The sequence below is a fragment of the Papio anubis genome, unplaced genomic scaffold (genome assembly GCF_008728515.1).
Source record: "Papio anubis isolate 15944 unplaced genomic scaffold, Panubis1.0 scaffold326, whole genome shotgun sequence".
NCBI classification, from domain to species: domain Eukaryota; kingdom Metazoa; phylum Chordata; class Mammalia; order Primates; family Cercopithecidae; genus Papio; species Papio anubis.
The window spans coordinates 14,209-21,447 of record NW_022163388.1 but is presented as its reverse complement, the minus strand read 5'-3'; the positions used below and the strand labels follow the sequence as shown (position 1 = coordinate 21,447).

At 43.6% G+C, this 7,239-nt stretch overlaps 1 pseudogene across 1 annotated transcript; it reads right to left on the bottom strand.

Annotated features, from left to right (window-relative positions):
• Positions 1–359: 359 nt before the first annotated feature.
• On the bottom strand, positions 360–4,517 carry LOC101020593 (annotated as a pseudogene). Its single transcript, XR_004181543.1, has 3 exons — positions 4,264–4,517; positions 1,122–1,308; positions 360–1,038 (listed from the first exon to the last, which is right to left on the bottom strand). The product of XR_004181543.1 is annotated as a ribosome biogenesis protein BMS1 homolog (transcript).
• Positions 4,518–7,239: the final 2,722 nt, after the last annotated feature.

The following is a 7,239-nucleotide window of genomic DNA, read 5'->3' as shown; positions in this document are numbered from 1 at the left end:
CTCCTGAGAGTGATTTCAGAGGAACGTAATTCACTATAATGATCTATTTAGAATGAAATGGAAAAGAAAAATACAGTTGCAATGTTTAGGAAATCAAAATTTGGACCTCCAGGGCAGGTTCCATCTGCTCATTATTCTGCTTTCTTCTCTGTTAAATGGGACCGATAAACCCTGCCCTGCCTGACTGGTCAGATGAAAATGGTGTGAACAGACTGCTACCCCAGCACGGCTGCAGGGAGTCTCGTGTCTGGCTGGTCTCTGATGGCTCCTCACAACCTCATATGGTGCTTATCACATGGTGAACACTGTTTAAGTACTTGCTTAGATAAATAAATCCAAAAGATGCACAAAAGTAGAATATGTACCATTATAATTCTTCCACCTCACCTCCTCTACTCCCACACCCTACTGAAAAGGATGTAGGAAGATTAAAAGGAAATGGAAATTTACTTTATAATACTAAAAATGAATAATTTTCAACTTAAAGTCTCATGTACATAATAACCCACATTCAGCATACATTTCTCAAACCAATCTGTAAAAGAAATCATCCAAGATAGTTACCATTATTACTGATAGATCATTGCTGCTAAGAAACAGCCCGTGGGAGGATAGGGCCTTATAGGAAAAGGAAAAAAAGAAATATAGCAAACCACAAATTTTAGATTCCAGTTTAACATACTTGATATGGATATTTACATTTGGATATAGATTTACATATATACTCCAAACCACCTCCCCGCTCCCAGAAAAGAGAAAAATCTTAGGAGGGAAATTTTATGACAGGAAAAGCACAAAGCTATAATGATGCAGCCTATAAGGTGTAATCTTGGCAATAAGCAAGCTATTGTCATCATATTTTACCCCAAAAGGCTGCTCCGCAATGGGGGTATACTTTAGAAGCCTTTGTCTTCCATTGTGGTCTTCGATATAATAGAGTGGGATGGTCTGAAACCTCCTCCAATCTCTACAGAAAAAATATGTACATCGACCAGGACTTGAGGATTTCCTATACCAGCGATGTTTCTTCAGACGCATCTGAGGGGACAAGAGGGTAAGATGATTGATGGAGGGGAAATCCACAGAGCCTCAGGCACCAAATACCCGGCAAAGGGAACTACCTGCACGTATCCAACATTTCCCTCACTGTTGCCCAAGCCACCCAGGATAATGGGGTAATGGGGGTCAGTTCTGCACAAATTCACAGGGAACATTTTCAATCTCAACGGGGACGTACATCCCAGGTCGAAAACCCTCATACCGAACTCTGGCTTCATCACCTTGATCTTCAAATTCTGCGTGATTCAGCTATACATGACAGGAAAAAAAACCCATATGCCGTTATCTGTAATAAACATAAGATTAACATGAACAAAGGAGCAATTTCTAAGTAAAGGAACTGTGGACTGAATTATGTAGGCTTTATCCTATTAAAAATGCTACACATTTGGCAGGGCACAGTGGCCCACGCCTGTAATCCCAGCACTTTGGGAGGCTGAGGCCGGCAGATCATATGAGGTTAGGAGTTTGAGACCAACCTGGCCAACATGGTGAAACCCTGTCTCTAATAAAAATACAAAAATTAGCTGGGCACGGTGGTGCATGCCTGTAGTCCCAGCTACTCAGGAGGCAGAGGTGAGAGAATCGTTTGAACCCGGGAAACGGAGGTTGCAGTGAGTTGAGGTCATGCCATTGCACTCCAGCCTGGGTGACAGAGTGAGATTCCATCTCAAAACAAAACAAACAAAACCACACATTTTACCTCTGCAGTCTGCTCAGAATATGTCCCGTTTTCTTCTCTGCTGCTCCAAGGGACAGCAAATGTAGATAACTCGGTGGAGCCCTGTGTGCCCGAACACTGGAAATATCCCCAGTCCACACCTTCTTTCCTTCCTCTCCAAACAATTCTTTCACACTTTCCCCGTCTTCAAACACCCACCACCACCCTCACCTTCACTCAGCTGATGGCTGTTTCCTGATTCACTCCAAAACCAAAAGAACCTCCATGGTCAACCCTCTACCAGGGTCTCCTCCCATATCCAGCCTTATTAGAGCTCCAACCTGGCCCGTAGGGGAGCTATGTGTGGCTATTTAAATTAAAATTAATTACAATTACATAATATTTAAAATGCAGTTCCTCAATCACACTAGCCACACTGGAAGTGGTCCATATCAACCTGCGGCCAGGATTACAATATTGGGAAGAACAGACGTGCATCTCCATGATCACAGAAAGTTCTACAGGCAGCTCAGGAACAGATGATTTGTCCATGCTTCTACTCAGGGCCACACATCACTGGCTCACTAGACACCATCCACTCTTCCCGGACTTTATTCCAACAGCTCTTCCCTCTGTTCTCTCTCTTATCTCAAAACCTTTTGATTCCACTTCTTCCACCACCAACTGCTCCATTTTTCTGCTTCTCTCTGCAGCAAAACCCCTCAAAAGTTTTCTGCAGTCGCAGCCTCCAATTCCTCTGTTCCCATTCTCCTACATCCATGAAAATTGGTGCCTGCTAAGCTCGCTGAAGGCCTCCACGCCCCTGCTCCAGTGGTCAACTCTGCCTTCACCGCAGTTAACATGGCAGCAGGGTCTGAACAGCACGTGGTCTCCATGTACAGCTGGTCTCCCGCATGCGTGCATGCTTACACTGCTTCTCCCTCCTGGGCACTGCTTAGGCCTCATGGCCACAGTCGTCCTCTCTTGCCCACACCAGTGCTGCTCCTCCAACTCACTCTACACTCACTCCCCGGCCACCTCACAGCTTTTTTTTTTTTTTTTTTTGAGATGGAGTCTCGCTCTGTCGCCCAGGCTGGAGTGCGGTGGCGCGATCTCGGCTCACTTCAAGCTCCGCCTCCCGGGTTTACGCCATTCTCCTGCCTCAGCCTCCCGAGTAGCTGGGACTACAGGCGCCCGCCAACTCGCCCGGCTAGTTTTTTGTATTTTTTTTAGTAGAGACGGGGTTTCACCGTGTTAGCCAGGATGGTCTCGATCTCCTGACCTCGTGATCCGCCCGTCTCGGCCTCCCAAAGTGCTGGGATTACAGGCTTGAGCCACCGCGCCCGGCCCACCTCACAGCTTTAAGTAGCATCTACATATTGAGGGCTGTACATCTAAGTCCCTGGCCAGACCTCTCTCCAGACCTGACACTCCGCTTGTCTGCATGACACCCAGCCGAACCAAACATCATCTTTCCAAAGCTGCATCTGCAGAGGGTTTCCTGTCTAACTTACAACAACCCATCCTTCCAGGAACTTCCAGTCACCATCCTCATTTCCTTACACACCCACATTCAGTCCCACCACAAAATCCTACTGACCCAGCTTCCAAATAAAGTCTATCCGGGTTTGACTCTGTCTCATTTCCACTGCCAGCTCTTAGGACAGAACCTGGGCGAATATGGGAGTTGCTGAATGTCTCTCCATACATAGGCTTGGACTTGGCTTTAAGGTGGGGCGTGGTGCTCCAATGGCCCTAGGAGCTCTAGGTAATTTCAAATTGTAAATGGTGTGAAGCAAAAGTTCAGAGTTAACCTAGTCATGCCTGTCAAAGGTCAACACAGACTTGCAACCACTAAGCTAATGTCTAATCAGGAGATAGTTCTTTGACTAAATGAAGACCTAGATCTGTTCCAGCTTACACAGAGCACTCCTGGCCTCACTAACAAGGCGCAACTCAGATGCTCACCATCAACTGTACACACTTTTCTGTGTCTGTCTCCTTCAGAGTGAGATCACCGCCTCCAGCAACCTGCTCAGCACCCCCAGGCAGGAGGGCCACACCATATCCCTTTATCTCTGCATCAGGCCTTACATTCCACATGTCCTTGTGAACTCTGACCAGGATGAGTTTTCAGAGCACTCCTCCTGGGAGCTCTGGTGTGTCCATAAGCCACACGGGCCACTGATCACCTGCCATTCAAATCAGGAAGCAGCAATCAGAATAGGCAGCCAATGCTTGCACTGAAATGAATACACTGTCTCAGATCACTACATTGTAAAAGTCTCAAAAGTAGAGACCATGCCTCAGTCATTTCTGTTTCCTAATTCTTGTTACAAAATAGGTATGGATCTTTATCTGGTGACCTTCTGACTGCAGAAACAATGAGCTCACTGCATGAATAAACACACTCATATGCATCTCTACGCAGGAGTCCAAATGAAAGGCACAGAAGCAGGATAGGAAGCAGGACCCAAACAAAATTCGAGTTCCTGTGCTTCTTGTTAGATGTTGACAAAGGGGCTGGGGAGGAACGGGCTTCTCTGTGCTTGTTTCTGCATTTCTCCTTTAAGATCATCAAAATATGTGCTTTCCTTCATCATAGTCTGCATCAAACATCTCCTTCAATTTACTCTTCTTATCCAAATTCTTTTTCTTGGCACTTTCCTCTTTGTTGGGGTCAATTTCTTCCTTAACTTCTTTCTCTACCTCTTCATTCTTAAATTTCCAGAAGAAAAATTTTTGTGTACAGTTATGAAGGTCTTTTCTTTAAACATTAGATTTTTTAAAGTTCTATTTAAACAAAAATCTTAGCAAAATCTGTTATCATTATCAATAAAACAAAACATAACGTCTCTGAACAGATAACATGGTACTGCTACAGGAAATGGTTACATCTGCATTACAATTAGCTGCCATTCCTTAAGCTGGCTGGGAACACAAACTAGAATAAAAATAACAGATGTGTCCCTCACTGAGATGCTCCCAGACCCTGTTCTAAAGAAATATTAGGGAGAACAGGGACTTCGTTCTTTTAAATGACACTTACATTTAAGAGGAGGAGAATGATGGCAACAGTGGAATGTAAGCCCGAGGAGCTAAGACTTCTGTGAATGAAAATTCACAGCAGACTTGGCAAATGACTGTGGCAAGAAGCGGTAGTAATTGTTATCCAAAACTTAACAAGTAAACAAGAAAGCTTCTCTCTGGCCCCCACATCCCCACCACCCTTTAGTAAGAAATCTATCCATCCAGTCTGCAATCTTCACACATCACAAGTAAGATTTGCATTTCTCAATGTGGGCCTCTCTCAGAACACAATGACCAAGAACAGCCAGCCACAATAAAGTCACACCTGAGTATCGGGGTCTGATTTTCCCTTGTGCACGTCCCCTGTTTCCAAGTCTTCAAAACCACCATAGAACTCCTCTGGGAAAAGCACACCCAAAGGCTGCTCTGTGAGCCAGGCATGCATGTGCTGCTGGCCTCACCCACCACAGGCCCACAGTGTGCTCCGCGTTCCAAGCCTCATTCACATCATTCCCGTCACTACACACACAGACACAGGCAAAACTTTGCTCTAGGGAATGCTTCGTAAAACAGTTAGTATTTCATCATCTGTTTAGGTAAGCTAAATGGACCCAATCCACATTCATGTCAAACTTCATGTCAAAATCAGTTTCAATTTTTCCAATATAGATAATGGACACTCTTTTTCTTTTTTTTTTTTTTGAAACAGAGTCTCACTCTGTCACTCAGGCTGGAGTGCAGCGGCACGATCTTGGCTCACTGCAACCTCCACATCCCAGGTTCAAGTAATTCTCCTCCCTCAGCCTCCTGAGTAGCTGGGATTATAGGCGCCCACCACCAGGCCTGGCTAATTTTTGTATTTTTAGTAGAGATGGGATTTCACCATATTGGCCAGGCTGGTCTTGAACTCCTGACCTCATGATCCTCCTGTTGCAGTCTCCCAAAGCTCTGGGATTACAGGCATGAGCCAACACATCCAGCCAATGGACACTCTTTATGAGAGACATAGAGGTCTATCTATGTCCCCCAAACGAATAGTTCAAAGAGTGAATAGAAAAGCCCCACGCTGATACCAGCACATGTTAAAAGGAGTCTCAGTGTAAGTTCAACACAACACAATCATGTAACACACCTAGAGGAAATCTTAGATTATATAAAACATAGCATTTAGATTAAGAGTAGAGCACTAAACTCATGGGAAGAGCTTATTCACTCATTCATTCCTTCATTTGTTTTTGCAGCTCTGGGCTCAATTATAGGTCCCATTTTTAAAAGAAATAGATAAGTAAGGCTGGGTGCAGTGGCCCACGCCTATAAACTCAGCACTTTGGGAGCCCGGGAGGCAGAGGTTGCAGTGAGCCATAATTGCGTCACTGAACTCCAGCCTGGGTGACAGAGTGAGACCCTGTGTCAAAAAAGAAAAAAAAAAAGGAAAAGAAAAAAGAATGAAAGAAATAGACAAGTGAAAACTCATTTGGGAGAGCAACTTTTTTTTTTAGTTGTAATATTCTGTATTCTCTTCAAGATACAAGTTTTTAAAATTTTAAATCACACAAATAACTGCTGGTATCAAATTCCAGTTATCTAAAAATCAATCAACCAACCACCAAACAAATGCATCAGGGAAATGTGTTTTGCCCACAGGCCTGCAGTTAATAACCTTTCCAGATGTTAGACCAATGGTTTCCAATAGAACTTTTGTGCTGATGGAAATGCTATATATCTGCTTTGCCCAACTCCATAGCAAATTACAATATTTCAAGTGGCTATTAAGCATTTGAAATGTGGCTAGCAAGACTGAAGATTAAATTTTAAATTAAAATTTAAAATTTTATGTTATTTTAAATAGGTTTATATTTACTTACAGGTGGCTAATGCCCACCATATTAGATGGCACAGTTCTAGGTCATTGTAAGAATTTTGGGTTTACTTGAGAGAGATGAGAAGTTGAGGAGGATTTTGAGCAAGGCAGTGGAATGATCTGACTTACTTTTCTTATTTTAAGAGATGGTAGTGTTTTTGCTCTGTTGCCCAGGTTGGAGGGCAGTGGCTATCATAGTGCATTACAGCCTTGACCTCCTGGGCTCAAGCAACCCTTCTGCCTCAGCTTGGGAGAGCAACATTTAGAAGGCTATTAAAACATTTTCACATAAGGGCCAAAGAACCAGGTAGAAGTTATAATAGATAGGAAGCTCCTATTTGTAATAAAAGCAAAAAAGGATAAAACAGGAATAAACCTAACAAGAAATGCACTGGAAATTTATTTTTAAAAAAAGAAGAAAAGCTTTAATATGCCTCCAAAGGACAAAGGAATAGCATCACCACCAACACTCGTAAGTGTTCTCCACACCAGGCACTGCGTTAAGTACTTTCCTTGCCTTAACCACATTCTTCAACCCAAGGAAGTAGGTGTTGTAAATATCGTCTACTGAATGATGATATGTCCTCATTTGAAAAGAAAGACTTGACATCACAAATATGCCAATTCT